This window comes from Dendrobates tinctorius, unplaced genomic scaffold (assembly GCF_039654945.1).
Source record: "Dendrobates tinctorius isolate UK_male_01 unplaced genomic scaffold, ASM3965494v1 ptg000022l, whole genome shotgun sequence".
Classification (NCBI taxonomy): domain Eukaryota; kingdom Metazoa; phylum Chordata; class Amphibia; order Anura; family Dendrobatidae; genus Dendrobates; species Dendrobates tinctorius.
The window spans coordinates 60,548,704-60,564,083 of NW_027361690.1; the positions used below are offsets into that span (position 1 = coordinate 60,548,704).

At 38.6% G+C, this 15,380-nt stretch overlaps 1 protein-coding gene across 1 annotated transcript in view; it reads right to left on the reverse strand.

Annotated features, from left to right (window-relative positions):
• AGBL1 (AGBL carboxypeptidase 1) overlaps positions 1–15,380 on the reverse strand; it is a 1,225,565-nt gene that overhangs the window by 641,269 nt on the left and 568,916 nt on the right. The window lies entirely within an intron of this gene.

The window sequence follows — 15,380 nt, forward strand, 5'->3', positions numbered from 1 at the left end:
AGTGGAATAAGACGTGATAAAAAAGACGGATATAAATAAACATGGTATCGCTGAAAACATTATCTTGTCCCGCATAAACAAGCCATGGCTGAACATTATAAACTTCTGTGAAACACCTGGGGGTTCAAGGCACTCACAACACATCTAAATATATTCCTTGAAGGGCCTAGTTTCAAAAAGGGGTCACCTGTCAGGGATTTCCACTGTTTAGGCACATCAGGGTCTCTCCAAATGGGACATTACGTCCTCTAATGATTCCAGGAAATTTTACATTCAAAAAGTCACATGACGCTCCTTCCCTTCCGAACCCTACCATGCACTTACACAGTAGTTTTATCCCTCATATTGAGTATTGCGTATGCAGGAGAAATTGCGCAACAAATTTTAAGGTGCAATTTCTCCTGCTACCCTTATGAAAATGCAATATTTTGTGCTAAAAATATTTGTGGGGAAAATTTGATTGTTTTATTATTACGGCTCAACGTTTCAAACTTCTGAGGGTTGAAGTAATTTTTTTGTGAAAAAAGTTAAAAGTGCATTTTTTTCCATATTCCAAAAATTTCTGTGAAGCACCTGAAGGGTTAATAAACTTCTTGAATGCGGTTTTGAGCACCTTGAGGGGTGCAGATTTTAGAATGGTGTCACTTTTGGGTATATTTTATCATATAGACCCCTCAGAGGGACTTCAAATATGCTGTGGTCCCTAAAAAAATGGTTTTGTAAATTTCATTGTAAACATGAGAAATCACTGGTCAACTGTTAACCCTTAAATTGAACCCGTCAGCAGTTTTGGTGGATATAAGATGCAGCCACAGCCTTTCAGGGCTTATCTACAGAATTTTATAATGCTGTAGGTAAGCTCTGGTCTGACCTGAAATATAAGAAAAATAAGTTTTATTATAATCATCTGGGGGGGTCCGGTCCGATGTGTGTCGCAGGTCCGTCGTCTCTCATCTTCTTGCAATGCTGCCCTCCTTTTGCTTCATCACTCCCCAGCATCGCGCTCCTGCGCAGGTGTACTTATCTGCCCTGTTGAGCGCAGAGTAAAGTACCGCAGGGCACAGGCGCTGGGCCTCTCTGACCTTTCCCAGTGCCTGCGACTGCAGTACATTGCTCTGCCCTCAACAGGGCAGATAAGTATGCCTGCACAGGAGAGCGATGCTGGGGAGCAATGAAGCAACAGGAGGGCGGCATCGCAAGAAGATGGGAGGCGCCGGACTCGGACCTGCGGCAACCATCAGAACGGACCGCACCGGACCGCCTCCCGGTGAGTTTAATAAACTTTTTTTCTTCTCTTTCAGGTTTATATACATAATAAAATGCTGTAGATAAGCCCTGAAAGTCAGTGGCCGTATCTTATATTGGCCAAAACTGCTGACAGGTTCCCTTTGAGGTCCTAACGAAAAAAATGTAGTTCCAAAATTGTGCTGATGTAAAGTAGGCATTTTGGAAATTTTATTAATTAACTATTTTGTGCGATATCACTCTCTGATTTAAGGGCATGAAAATTCAAAGTTAGAAAATTGTGACATTTCCAACAAATTTCTGTTTTTCTCACAAAAAAATGCAAGTCATATCAAAGACATTTCACCACTATAATGAAGTACAATATGTTATGAAAAAAAAATCTCAGAATCAACGGGATTCATTGAAATTTTACAGAGTTATTAACTCATAAATTGACAGTGGTCAGAATTTAAAAAATTGGCCTGGTCATTAACGTGCAAACCATCTTCGGGGGTAAAGGAGTTAAGTGCAATTTTGAAGCGTCATACTACACTGGGCGCACAAATATAAGGCAAGTGAGCCTTTTAACCATATCTTCATTTTTTTTAATTTTTCCAACTTCAAGCTGTATAATTTTGTATGCTTATTGGATGAAGCAGATCAGGTGTAATGAGTGAGGGTGTGGCCCAATCTTATCAAGAGAAAAACGCAGTTCATCAGCTCATCGATGTAGAAGATATACTGAGGCAAGACGCGGTACACAGAGGGATCAGGCTGGCTCCTGAACTGAAGCCATAGAAGAAATAGTGGAAAAATCCAGCAACTGCAAAAAAAATATTTATTTCATATATAACATCACAATTATTTAGGTATGGCTAAAAACAAAGAATAAAATGAAGATAGTATAAAACATTATGGTGGACTCCGGGGCCAACCATTTTTAGCCTCACAGGCTCTTAGTCTTGACTAATATATGTAATGTTATTAGTTTAATTACTACACGACATGGCCCCCTTCCTCACTTGACCTAAACTTAAGAACTTATTATGCTTAATTATATAATGCAATCATATTCCACAGTGCTTTCCAGCTGATGTAATCGCTATTACCACTGGGGCTCATAATCTAAATTACCTATAGGAATGTCTTAGGAGTGTTGGAGGAAACTGGAGAACCCGGAGGAAACCCATGCACACATGGGAAAAAAATAAAAACTCCTTTGAAGATGGGATTTGAAACAAAGACCCCAGTGCTAAACATTGAGCCACCATGCTGCCCACTTATGAACCCTTCTTAAAGGAAATCTATCAGTATTTTTTTGCCATGTAATCTGACAAATGCATGAGGTAGGGACAGAGATCCCGATTCTAGCGATGTATCACTTAGTTTACTGGGTGCTGCATAATACATAGTAAGGAATTGCTGACATATTCCCTTTAAAGGAGAGATTTATGGTGAAATAAAACAATGCACCTCTCTGAACACTGTCTCGGTGGCGGTAGTTGGTGCTGAACAAAAAGTTGATCATAAACAGATTAAGAAACTGACAGATTCTATGGAGGGAAAATTTATGACTGTTATTGAAAAGAAGGGAGGCTATGTTGGTCACTGATACATTCTTTTTTTAAATGTCAGAAATGTATTTTGTACATTTTGAATTGTTGTGTTACTTTTCTCACTTCACAGATGGAAATAAACAATTGAGATGTGAAACTAGATTTTTCATTAATTTGCTTGCATGATAATTGTGCACTCTAATAGTTTCTCAATAATTCCAAACACAGATATTTTCCTAGAAAGGCCAAACTTCACCTTCACTTTCTTAAATATTCAGGGTTACTAGTATTTTGGATTGACTGACAGCACTGCAGTTGTTCAATGGTAAAATGAATAATCAAATGTACAAATTGCCTCATAACTGTCACACTGTGTATATGCATGCTGTCAATCTCCTTTGAGTGTGTCCAGTGTCCACCCATTTTAACACCATTTTCCATTATAATTTCTCTCTGTAATCCTCTATATAATGTGTTCTATTTAGCCAGATAGCTCTTAGTCAGGTATATTGACTGTAATATTGCAGCAATATACACAAGTAGTCAAAATTGTTGGTACCCCTCGTTTAATGACAGAAAAACCCAAAATGGTCACAGAAATAACTTGAATCTGACAAAAGTAATAATGAATAAAAAATCTGTGAAAATTAAGAAATGGAATTCAGACAATATTTTTCAACCATGCTTTCACAGAATTTTTGTTAAAAATAAAACTCAAGAAATAGGCCTGGACAGAAATGTTGGTACCCTTAACTTAATATTTAGTTGCCCAATCGTTTGAGGCAATCACTGCAATCAAATGATTCCTGTAACTGTCAAAGAGACTTCTGCACCTCTCGACAGGTATTTTGGCCACTCTTCAAGAACAAACTGCTCCAGTTGTCTCATGTTTGAAGGTTGCCTTTTCCAGATGGAATGTTTCAGCTCATTCCAAAGATGCTCAATAGGATTTAGGTCAGGGCTCATAGAAGGCCACTTCAGAATAGTCCAATGTTTTCCTCTTAGTCATTTTTGGGTGCTTTTTTTAAGCTGTGTGTTTTGGATCATTATCGTCTTGCAAGACCCATGACCTGCGACTGAGACCAAGCTTTCTGACACTGGGCAGCACATTCTCTCTAGAATCCCTTGATATTTTTGAGATTTCATTGTACCCTGCACAGATTCTAGACACCCTGTGCCAGATGCAGCAAAGCAGCCCCAGAACATAACAGAGCCTCCTCCATGCTTCACAGTAGGGACAGTGTTTTCTTGATATGGTTCATTTTTCCGTCTGTGAACATAGAGTGGATGTGCCTTGCCAAAAAGTTGAATTTTTGTCTCATTTGTCCATAGGACATTCTCTCAGAAGCTTTTATGGCTTGTCAACATGTAGTTTGGCAAATTTTTTATGATTTTTTTCAACAATGGTCATCTCCCATGAAGTCCACTTTAGCTCATAGAACAACTGATGGTGCAATCTGACACTGATGTTCTTTGAGCTTGAAGTTAACCTTTAATCTGTTTAGAAGTTTTTCTGGGCTCTTTTGTTACCATTCGTATTATCCATCTCTTTGATTTGTTATCAATTTTCCTCCTGCGGCCATGTCCTGGGAGATTGGCTACAGTCCCATGGAGCTTACATTTCTGAAAAATATGTGCAACTGAAGTCACAGGAGCATCAAGCTGCTTGGAGATGGTTTTATAGCTTTTACGTTTAACTATAATTTTTTTCTAATCTCCTTAGACAACTCTTTCTTTTGCGTCCTCTGGTCCATGTTGAGTGTGATACACACCATGTCACCAAGCAACACAGTGAGTATCTATAGGCCTCTATACAGGTCCTCTCACTGATTCCAAGATTATAGACACCTGTGATGCTAATTAGTGGACACATCGCAATTTAACATGTCCCTTTTGTCACATTATTTTCAGGGGTACCATCATTTCTGTCCAGGTCTATTTCATGAGTTTTATTTATTTTTTTTAAATTCTGTGGAAGCATGGTTGAAAAGCGATGTTTAACTTTCATTTGTTCATTTTCATAGATTTTTGAATTATTATTACCTTTGTCAGATTTAAGTTATTTCTGTGACCATTGTGGGTTTTTCTGTCATTAAACGAGGGGTACCAACAATTTTGACCACGTGAGTAGACAACTCTGTGATGGGTTTGAGTTAATGGAGGACCTTACACAAGTTTCAGGATGTTAGTCTGGCCACATTATGGAATATTTTCTGCAGAGCTGAATAAAATGTAGCTCTTATTTTTTGCATTTCTCATTTCAGTTATAGATACTTTATATTTACTTGTAAAATTGTGACTTCCTGTGTAATTATATCAAATGTGGAAGCCTCGGTGACTTTCCCCCACCGACAGTGACTTTTGCCCACCAAGTATAACAATTCTGACCTGAGTTTGCAGTGTTTCCAGCATTTTCCAGTAGAATTAATGCAAGTTGCCTGTAACCACCAAGCCTCTGTGTCAATGAATTGCAACTGCCAAGGATCTGTGCTAAAAGGTTAAGCATCAAGTCTCTGTACTACTTATGCAACAGTCAAATTTTTAGTATGAGAGTTGAGTGAAACAGGTTGGCCAGATTCATAAGTCGCCGACTTATGCCAAAGTCAGGTTTAGCCGACTGAAACCCGACCACAGCGTGAAGTCGGCCATGCGGTCGGCAAAACAAGTGCCAAAGTCGGATTTCCCAGAATGCTTGCACATGACTTTTTTTCAGCCAATGAGCAAGGACGCACACTGTTGGCAACGAGATGACATGTGCAGTGTCCGGGGAGAGAGAGAGATTTCGCACACTTTAAAAAAGCGGTCCGTCATGTAGGTGTGTTTACTGTCCTCCACTTCCTGCCGACTTTGCTTCCCCATTGACTTGCATTGGGTTTCGTGTTTCAGTCGGACCTTTGACTTTTCCCGATAGTCAGCCAATTTCGTTCAACTCGACTTTTCAGAAAGTCGGGTTTCATGAAACCCGACCCAACCCTAAAAAAGGCAAAGTCGCTCAACTCTAGTTTGTATTTGTAACCATTAAGTTCTATGCATTATTTGGTAAAATAAAAACGTATCTTAAGTGGAGCCATGTTTGCAAACAAAATCAAAAGAAGGGGCACCACAGATTTGATCTGAAGGGATCCAACCACGGCCTATACAAACAGCGTAGTAGTATAAAGAAGAGAAAGGGATAGGCCACAAAAGGGGATCACCTCGAGGCATGGACTAGCATAAAATCAATTCATTTTTATTGAACACAGATAGACAAGCACAAAACATATAAAAACACATTAAAATAGTCACACATGTGACATATATGCAGACAATACAAGGTTTATAATAAAGCCAACTGCCTGAAGCAATTACTCCACAATATAGTAACTTAAATAGAAACCCTAAGATCATATAAACAGCATACCATTAAATACTGAGTGTATAAGGTACATTCAGTGCCCATACAAAAAGCAGTTTGATTTCTGAATAAATATAAGCACATAGAAAATTGATTAAGGGCCCTTTATGATAATACCCATAGTAATGGTTAGAAATCACTGCACAGCAGAGCACACATGGAGTGTAATCAGAAAGTAAACATATTACCAAGGATATATAGTGCACAAAGTTTTAGAAATAGGTTTAAATGGCCAGCCTGCAAAGTATAATTAAGCAGAGTCCACAGTATCAAGAACTAGGCACTAAGAATAAACTATGTGATAGAGCATAGCGCCTAGTTCTTGATACTGTGGACTCTGCTTAATTATACATTAACCCACAAGTACATTATAGAATAAATCAATCGCATTTAAGATACAGTAGTTTTCCGAGACGGATTCAAAAGTGTGAATTGTATGTATGAAACTTTTTTCCTATCACATACAGTGAAGAGCCCATAGTCTGTAATAGTTAAATAAATTATATATATATATATATATATATATATATATACACTATATATATATATATATATATATATGCCCTTTTTAATTGAAATAAAAGGGTTTGTTGTTGATCTTTTTAATACAGGAGTATCCTAGAAAATAATGCATTCTCCAATATTTGCAATATTTAATTTTGTACAATAAGACTTTATTGCAGATGAAGCCAAATACATTGATAGGTACTTTTCCCACATGTATGTCAAATAAATGCTGGATCTATAGTGTAAAAGCCTAAGACTTTAAAACTTGTTAGCAGAAATTTTATAATAATATAATGTTTTGGGACCCCTAATTTTTTTTTAGCTTTCAGTCTGTTTGATGGGTCAATATCAAATCACTAAATGTATAAATCAGGGTAGGAAATATCATTGGTGCAACCTATCCAGTGGCCCAAAAGTACAGGGGACCCATTGCTACCTCCAAAGCAGGTGTAATTATGCATTATGATGAGCTATTGAACTGCAAAAGGCCCATATATTGTTCTTGCACAGGAGCCCTTGTTTATGACCTTAAATACCAGTTTCTTCAACAACGCATCTACATTCTGAGCCATACATTTTATGCATATGAAAATACTAGTGATGAGCACTAAAATGCTCGGGTGCTTGTTGCTCGGGTCGAGCAAATTGGAATGCTCAGGTGCTCGACTCGAGCAACGAGCCAAATGTAAGTCTATGGGAAACGTGAGCATTTTTCCCAACGGCCCCCCCGGTGGTCTGCAGAGGGACTAGAAATTGTGGAAATCGATGGGAACAGTGCTCAAATGACAAGGGAACAGCATGGGGAAGATCCCTGGAAGCATTTCCGACTCCCAGGTCACTGCTGTAAACAATGTTGTCAGAGTCTTACAGCACTTTTACAGACTCACAATAAAACATACAAAAATGAAACCAAAATGGATTTTCCTGGGAAATATGTTAAGGAATATCCTTTCCAGGGTAATGACTTGTATATAAGGCAAAATAAATAACCAAAATCAAAAATGTTCCTCCACTCCTTGGGCTATGCTCACACATAACGTTTTTGAACTTTGGCATTGCTTTCAACCAAGACAAATTCACTGAGAAATATCATTTTAATATTTTACAACCTTATCTGGCCATGTGGTGTGTGACACATTATCAGACATATCCTGTTCCATTTATGAAGAAGGGACTCTGAAAGTCACAAAGCCTATTTTTATAGGGCCATCAGGCAGCCTTTACTATTCTTAAAGGGCCAGCAGTCGTCCCCCCACTATTCTTAGAGAGCCATCAGCCGGCTATGCTAAGTTGTTCCCATTATTAAACAGTGGGTCTCCTATACTGTTTTTGCATATGCAGTGAGTGGCTTGGCTGCACAAAATTTGAATCCACGGCAATACTCCTTTGAAGAGACGTAGAGGAGGGCCTCTTCAAAAATTGTTCCCATTAGAAAGGAGCAGGTCTCCAATACTTGAAATGTCCATGCACTAAGTGTATGAGCTGACAAACATTTACCCCTAGGGGGTATACATGAACATACTGTATACCAATTTTTCTATGTGCATCATAAACATCCTTTAAAAAAATTATGTGGGTGTTGCATCATGGACCATGGTCACCCTGGTGATATGGTGATGGAGGAGGAGGATGAGGAGAAGGAGGAGAACAACAGTGAATAGTTAAAATCAGGAAGTGTATACCCATGTGTTATGATTGAGTCACCGTAGGAGGCAAAAACAGAACTGCTAGCTAAGTCCAGAAAACCAGAGAAGTTGGCAGCTATCGGATTGCAGACCCCTGAACCTATCAACACAACTAGCAGTAGCCGTGGGGGGTTCCTACGATGCCCTAGACCCCTTGATCACAGCCGGAGAAATAACTAGGCCTAAAGAAAGAAAGGGGAAAACTAAACTGCCCCAGAGCAGACCCCAAAGCAATAGGCAGCCCCCAACAACACGGTGAAGCAAGATGAAAACACTAACACAGACAGAAAGATAGACTGAGCAAAGACGGGGCCCAAACTACCTAGATAGGAAAGGACAGGAAGGCTGCTGTCTGCAATCCGTGAAAAAACCCTATGAAAAATAAGAGCCAACAGACTGACAGTGAAAAAGGCCCTGAAAACGCTGGGCTTCAAAAAAGCTATGTCAGTACTCAGGAATATTCTGAAGACAGAGCTACAGGCAAAAGGAGATTCAGCTCACCCCAGCAGGGAATGGCAGAATCCAGAAAAGGAAGGAAAACAAAAACTAAACACTAATGCAAAAAGGCAAAGCAGAAAAACTTAGATTAGAGGAGCAGGAATCAGACTGGTGTCCTAGAAGTCCACAGAGAAATCACCCGCAGGGCAGAAGGGCGTCGGCAGCCTTATATCCAGTCCGTGACTCCACTCAGCCAGTCATCCTCATCAGGCTCAGGTGCCTGATAATCAGGCTCATTACCTTCCTTCACCAGAATAGGGAGTTCACCAGACCTCAGTGACGAAGGGGAAAATGAACTCACAACACCCATGTGTTGGTGTGTAGAGGTGCATGGAAATACATCTCCCAAAAAAAAGACACTGGATTTGAGTTTATGTTGTGCTGTTATGATTCACTGGTGTTGAGAAGTCTGACCCAATCCAACCCTTGTTCATTTTTATAAGAGTCAGCCTGTCAGCATTTTCAGCTGACAGGCGGATGCACGTATCAGTTACAACTCCACCCGTGGCACTAAAAACCCGCTCTGACAAAACGCTAGCGGACAGGCAGGCCAAGACCTCCAAGGCATAGAGAGTTGTCGACAACTCAAAGTTGTGGGGTATAGTGGAATATAGGTTGATGACATCACAAGTAATGAAATTAAAATTTTCCTCCCAAAAGAAAATATAAAAGGCATATAGGACAGTCCTATATTCATTTATACTATACCCCATGACTTAGCTATTCAAGCTATTTGGTATAATTTAAATAAATACAGCAATTATTCTCCACAACTAATTAAATTTATTCTAAAATCCCTTTCATATCTCCTACTTCAATTTTTTTTTTGATTCTCAATTTTTTTCTGCAGATACTCGGTACCCCGATGGGCTCAAGATTCTCCGCATCCCTTGCCATTTTGTATATGGCATGGTGGGAAGAATCTTTCATTTTGACTGAATCTAACCCTTTTTATAATTCTATTTTTTGGTTTTGCAGATACGTGGACGACCTGTTGCAAGTATGGCAGGGTGAACCCACGGATGTGAAAAAGTTCTCAATTTATCTCAATTCTAATAATTTAAATGTAAAGTTCACCACCAGTGCCCCAGATATACACACTCCTTTTTGGATACATACCTATCCGGTAATCCTGTCACACATCATGTGACCACGTCCCTATATTGGAAAGACTTTTCTGGTAACACTACACTACTGTTTTGATCCTCCAATCCACATCACACAATAAAAGCATTACCGTATGGCGAATTTTATCATGCTAGGCGCAATTGCTCTGATCATGATTCTTTTCTCTGTGAGTGAAATTAATAAAAAACGATTAATGGATAGAGGATATAGAAATCATGATATAAAACGGGTTTTCAATAAGGCATCCAATACCCCTAGATCTTTGTCTTCACGCAATGCCCCGTTTTTGTCTTGTTCCCACAGTACAGGTTCGATTTTGACCTTTTCCACACCATACAGCAATCAATTTAATGATATTAAATCGAGGATAAAAAAATACTTACCTATCATCAATCAGGATGACACGCTTCGTGACATCGCAAACCAAGGCTGTAGATATGTAGCCGAAAGAGGTCTTACTTTGGGCAATTTCTTGTCACTCACCCAGCTTGGTCAGACAACTTCATTGTGCCGAAACATGGCTAACTGTCACTAAATTCTATAAGTTTTCTGGCAGCAGATGCAATGTATGCACTTATGCTGTAGAAAAAATCAAGTCCTTTCAATTGATGTCTGTCAAATTTCAAGAAGTTGACGCCTTTATTAATTGTGACACCCAATATGTGGTATATTGCATCTGCTGAAGTGCCAATTAAAATATATTCGCTGCACTATAACAAAGCAACCTAAAAAAAGAATAGCCGAACACCTTTCCAACATCAATAATATAAAACGCATCAGAGGCATCAAAACATTTTGTTAATGTTCATAAGGGTGACATTTCTGAATTTGTTTTTTATGGTATAGAAAAGGGTAACAACCCTATTCGTGGAGGTAACAGACGGAAACTCCATACTATAAGAGAAGCATTCCGGATTCTAAATTTAAACACCAAACATCCCAACGGGATGAATTTCAGAAATTATGTTTTCTATACATATTGATTTTGGTTTTACTCATTTTTTTTATCTTTTTTTATTCTGTTTCTTTTATTACTTTTTTTTCTTACAGCCTTTTTGTACCTTGTTGTTCTGCAATGTCGGCACGACACACACCTTGTCCACATAAATGCAATTACGTGTTGGGATTTCATGATTGGTCCATTTTATTACATATATATATATATATATATATGCATAGGTCTTGCCTGTCTTTGTACCCTATGACTAAGGGCGCTAGTAACGCACCTGAAATGCGTCAGGTTCTTATATCTCTTTTAAACAAGGCTTCACTTGCCAAATAAAGGTTTTTTTTATCACACCAGTTTGATGTGAGGGATATCATCCCTTCTTTTTCCTAAGACAAAATTGCCAAAAACTTCACTAAACTTAATTTCCACCATGCGCCACTTTAATAATTATGAAGTATTTTCAGAATACCTATTCTCTGTTTGCATTGTCTGAATATAGAAAAAGACTAGTAAATCTTCCCCAAAGCCTGTGAGTCATTATTTTATATTCCAGCCATATGCAACTGATATACAAGTATTGTACAAGATTAAATTGTTTCCCGATTCCTACAATCTTTTTCTTTATTTTCAGAGGATTGGAAGGTAAATATCAGTAACATATTCACAGATACATTTCTTCAAAGTGCAATCAATCAAAATTCGATATAACAATTCCGTAAGCTGAAAGTAGTGTGTTTACTAGAATGTGAAGCACATCCACTCTAAGAAAACACAGTGAGAAGTGATACTCATCTCAAAAGAGATACATATCATTGATGAATACTATATACCTCCTGCTATCAAGATGGAGATCAAGAACATTTCTTATACAAAAATATTACTTCGAGAAAGCTAAACTCTGCTGTTTAATAATGAAAGCATTGCTTGTATATCTAGGATTAAAGGACAACTACAGTTGTGGCCAAAAGTATTGACACCCCTGCAATTCTGTCAGGTAATACTTAGTTTCTTCCTGAAAATGAATGCAAACACAAATTCTTTGTTATTATTATCTTCATTTAATTTGTCTTAAATGAAAAAACACAAAAAGAATTGTCCTAAAGCCAAATTGGATATAATTCCACACCAAACATAAAAAAGAGGGTGGACAAAAGTATTGGCACTGTTCGAAAAATCATGTGATGCTTCTCTAATTTGTGTAATTAACAGCACCTGTAACTTACCTGTGGCACCTAACAGGTGTTGGCAATAACTAAATCACACTTGCAGCCAGTTGACATGGATTAAAGTTGACTCAACCTCTGTCCTGTGTCCTTGTGTGTACCACATTGAGCATGGAGAAAAGAAAGAAGACCAAAGAACCATCTGAGGACTTGAGAAACCAAATTGTGAGGAAGCATGAGCAATCTCAAGGCTACAAGTCCATCTCCAAAGACCTGAATGTTCCTGTGTCTACCGTGCACAGTGTCATCAAGAAGTTTAAAGCCCACGGCACTGTGGCTAAGCTCCCTAGATGTGGACGGAAAAGAAAAATTGACAAGAGATTTCAGTGAAAGATTGTGCGGACCGTGTGCATGGCATTATGAAGTCTGAAGACTACCAACAAATTTTGCAGCACAATGTAGGGCCCAGTGTGAGAAAGCTGGGTCTCCCTCAGAGGTCATGGGTCTTCCAGCAGGACAATGACCAAAAACACACTTCAAAAAGCACTAGAAAATGGTTTGAGAGAAAGCACTGGAGACTTCTAAGGTGGCCAACAATGAGTCCAGACCTGAATCCCTTAGAACACCTGTGGAGATATCTAAAAATGGCAGTTTGGAGAAGGCACCCTTCAAATATCAGGGACCTGGAGCAGTTTGCCAAAGAAGAATGGTCTAAAATTCCAGCAGAGCATTGTAAGAAACTCATTGATGGTTACCGGAAGCGGTTGGTCGCAGTTATTTTGGCTAAAGGTTGTGCAACCAAGTATTAGGCTGAGGGTGCCAATACTTTTGTCTGGCCCATTTTTGGAGTTTTGTGTGAAATGTTCAATGTTTTACTTTTTGCTTCATTCTCTTTTGTATTTTTTCATTTAAGACAAATTAAATGAAGATAATAATACCAAAGAATTTGTGATTGCAATCATTTTCAGGAAGAAACTGAGTATTATCTGACAGAATTACAGGGGTGTCAATACTTTTGGCCACAACTGTATACTCACCATAACAACACATTTGTTTGCATGTTTGAATAGCTTACAATAGTGCAATGAAGAACGAGGCAGCACTCCAACAGATTCCATTTAAGAAAGGTGAACTTAAGTAATCTATGCATGGGTAAGTAGACTTTTCTTTACTTGAAATGGAGTGCTGCAACATTCTGCATCACAATATATTACAATAAGACTTTTTCTTTAAATGCCTTCAGCTTAACATGATCTCAATTAGGCATAATCTCACAAGAAGAAATCTGTAGAGCAAGGCAGGGAGGGGGAGCAGTTGAATAAGCCCCGCCCAGCGGACCGGACAGCAGCAGTTTACATACATCTGAACCGATATAAAAATGGTTTTTATGCATGAAAGGTGCAGGGTCAGGGGAAAGCAAAAGTACAAAGAGAATCCTTATGTGACACACAATTGAATGATATGATATCTCAAAAAAGGGGTGACAGATTCCCTTTAACTCTCCTCTTAGCCTTTTTTGCAAGCTAAACATTCCTAGATCCTTCTAACTGTTCATCATTAACTGTTCATTATTGCACTCTTGGAATATATATCCTCGTGCACTGTCAGTTTGCTTGCCCTCCTTTTAACAATGTGCCTTTTTTGCCTATATTGGTACATTTAATAACAGATATGTTTTTACATGAATTTTGTGTCTGGCATCCATCCTCTCAGTTTTTGCCTTAATTATATTTGCCTTTAGAATTAGCACTTGACGATGTCCTGTAGGTTTAATATTCTTTTTGTGTAAAAGTATGGTATACAGAAAAGATGTCTGTCTTGTTATCGTTCTACAGGTGTATGGAATGTGACACCTACTCATTTCTTAATACTTGTGGGTTGAACATCACTTTAGCTAATAAAGAGAGTAATGTATTTTATGTCGAAGAAAAAAAAGTTCAGTATCTAGGTAAAAAGACAAGCAAATATTACCGTCGATTGATGAAAGAATATTAGCTTAGTTCCCATCATCAGAGTTGTACAGCAAGAACATTTATCTGTTGAAACTGCTAATGATCAACTGAAATTGATGAGGGAAACTGTTGAATCTTGTGGATTTTCTAGCTAGCGGAAAGGTAACATAATGCATATTAAAATGAATTGCAATCATGTGTTACAGTCTCCAAGAGAAATCACTTTTTACATCAATTTTTTTTTGGCGGTAATCCCGAGAAGATGACCACTTCATGAAATAAACATACCTTATTAGTACGGAATTTGGATATTAGGCTACTATCACACTTGCTTTTTTTTGCAGCGCATTTTTCCCTCAAAAAAACGCATTGAAAAACGCATACAAACGCATACAAATGCTGCGTTTTTTTCGAGCATTTTTATGCGCATGCATGAAAAAAACGCAGCGTTTTTAGTGTGTTTTTTTCCAACATTAGTTGGCCCCTCACACTAACCTAAACCATGACTTTACTAACCCTTAACCAAACCATACCCTAACCCTAACCCATAACCAAACCATACTAACCCCAACCCTAACCCTAACCCTTAACCAAACCATACTAACCCTAACCCTGACCCTAACCCTTAACCAAACCATACTAACCCTAACCCTTACCCTTAACCAAACCCTACTAACCCTAACCCTAACCCCTAACTAACCCTAAACCCTAACCCTTAACCAAACCATACTAACCCTAACCCAAACCCTAACCCTAGCCCTAACCCTAAACCCCCTTAACTAACCCTAACTCTAACACAAACCCCTAATTTCCATTGTATAACCAATGGTCAGCAAAAAAACACATGCGCAAAAAAACGCATACATGAGCATGCCAATGCGCACATATGCGCACCCATACACTTATAATGGGTGTCTTGCTGTAAAAAAACACATTGCGCGCACATTTGTTTTTTTGAGGCAAGTCGGACGCCCAAAAAATGCAACAGGATGCATTTTGTGCGCCCAAGCGCACACCACAAAAAAACGCATGCGCGGAAAAGCGCATACAAACGCATGTGTATGCGCACATAAGCGCATCCCATGCAAAATATAGGAAAAAAGCGCATGCGTTTTTTAGCGCTAAAATACAGCGCAAAAAAACGCAAGTGTGAAACCAGCCTTGGTTGTCCTTGGTGGAGTGTAAAGAAAACTAATGCTACATAGCTCAGAGAAAAAGTAGTGTTCAATAATGCTGCAGAATACATGATAAAACTGTAACACATTTGCTAAAGGGTGCAGAAAGAGTCTAACATCTTCATCTGTACCTACTGTGTAGACCA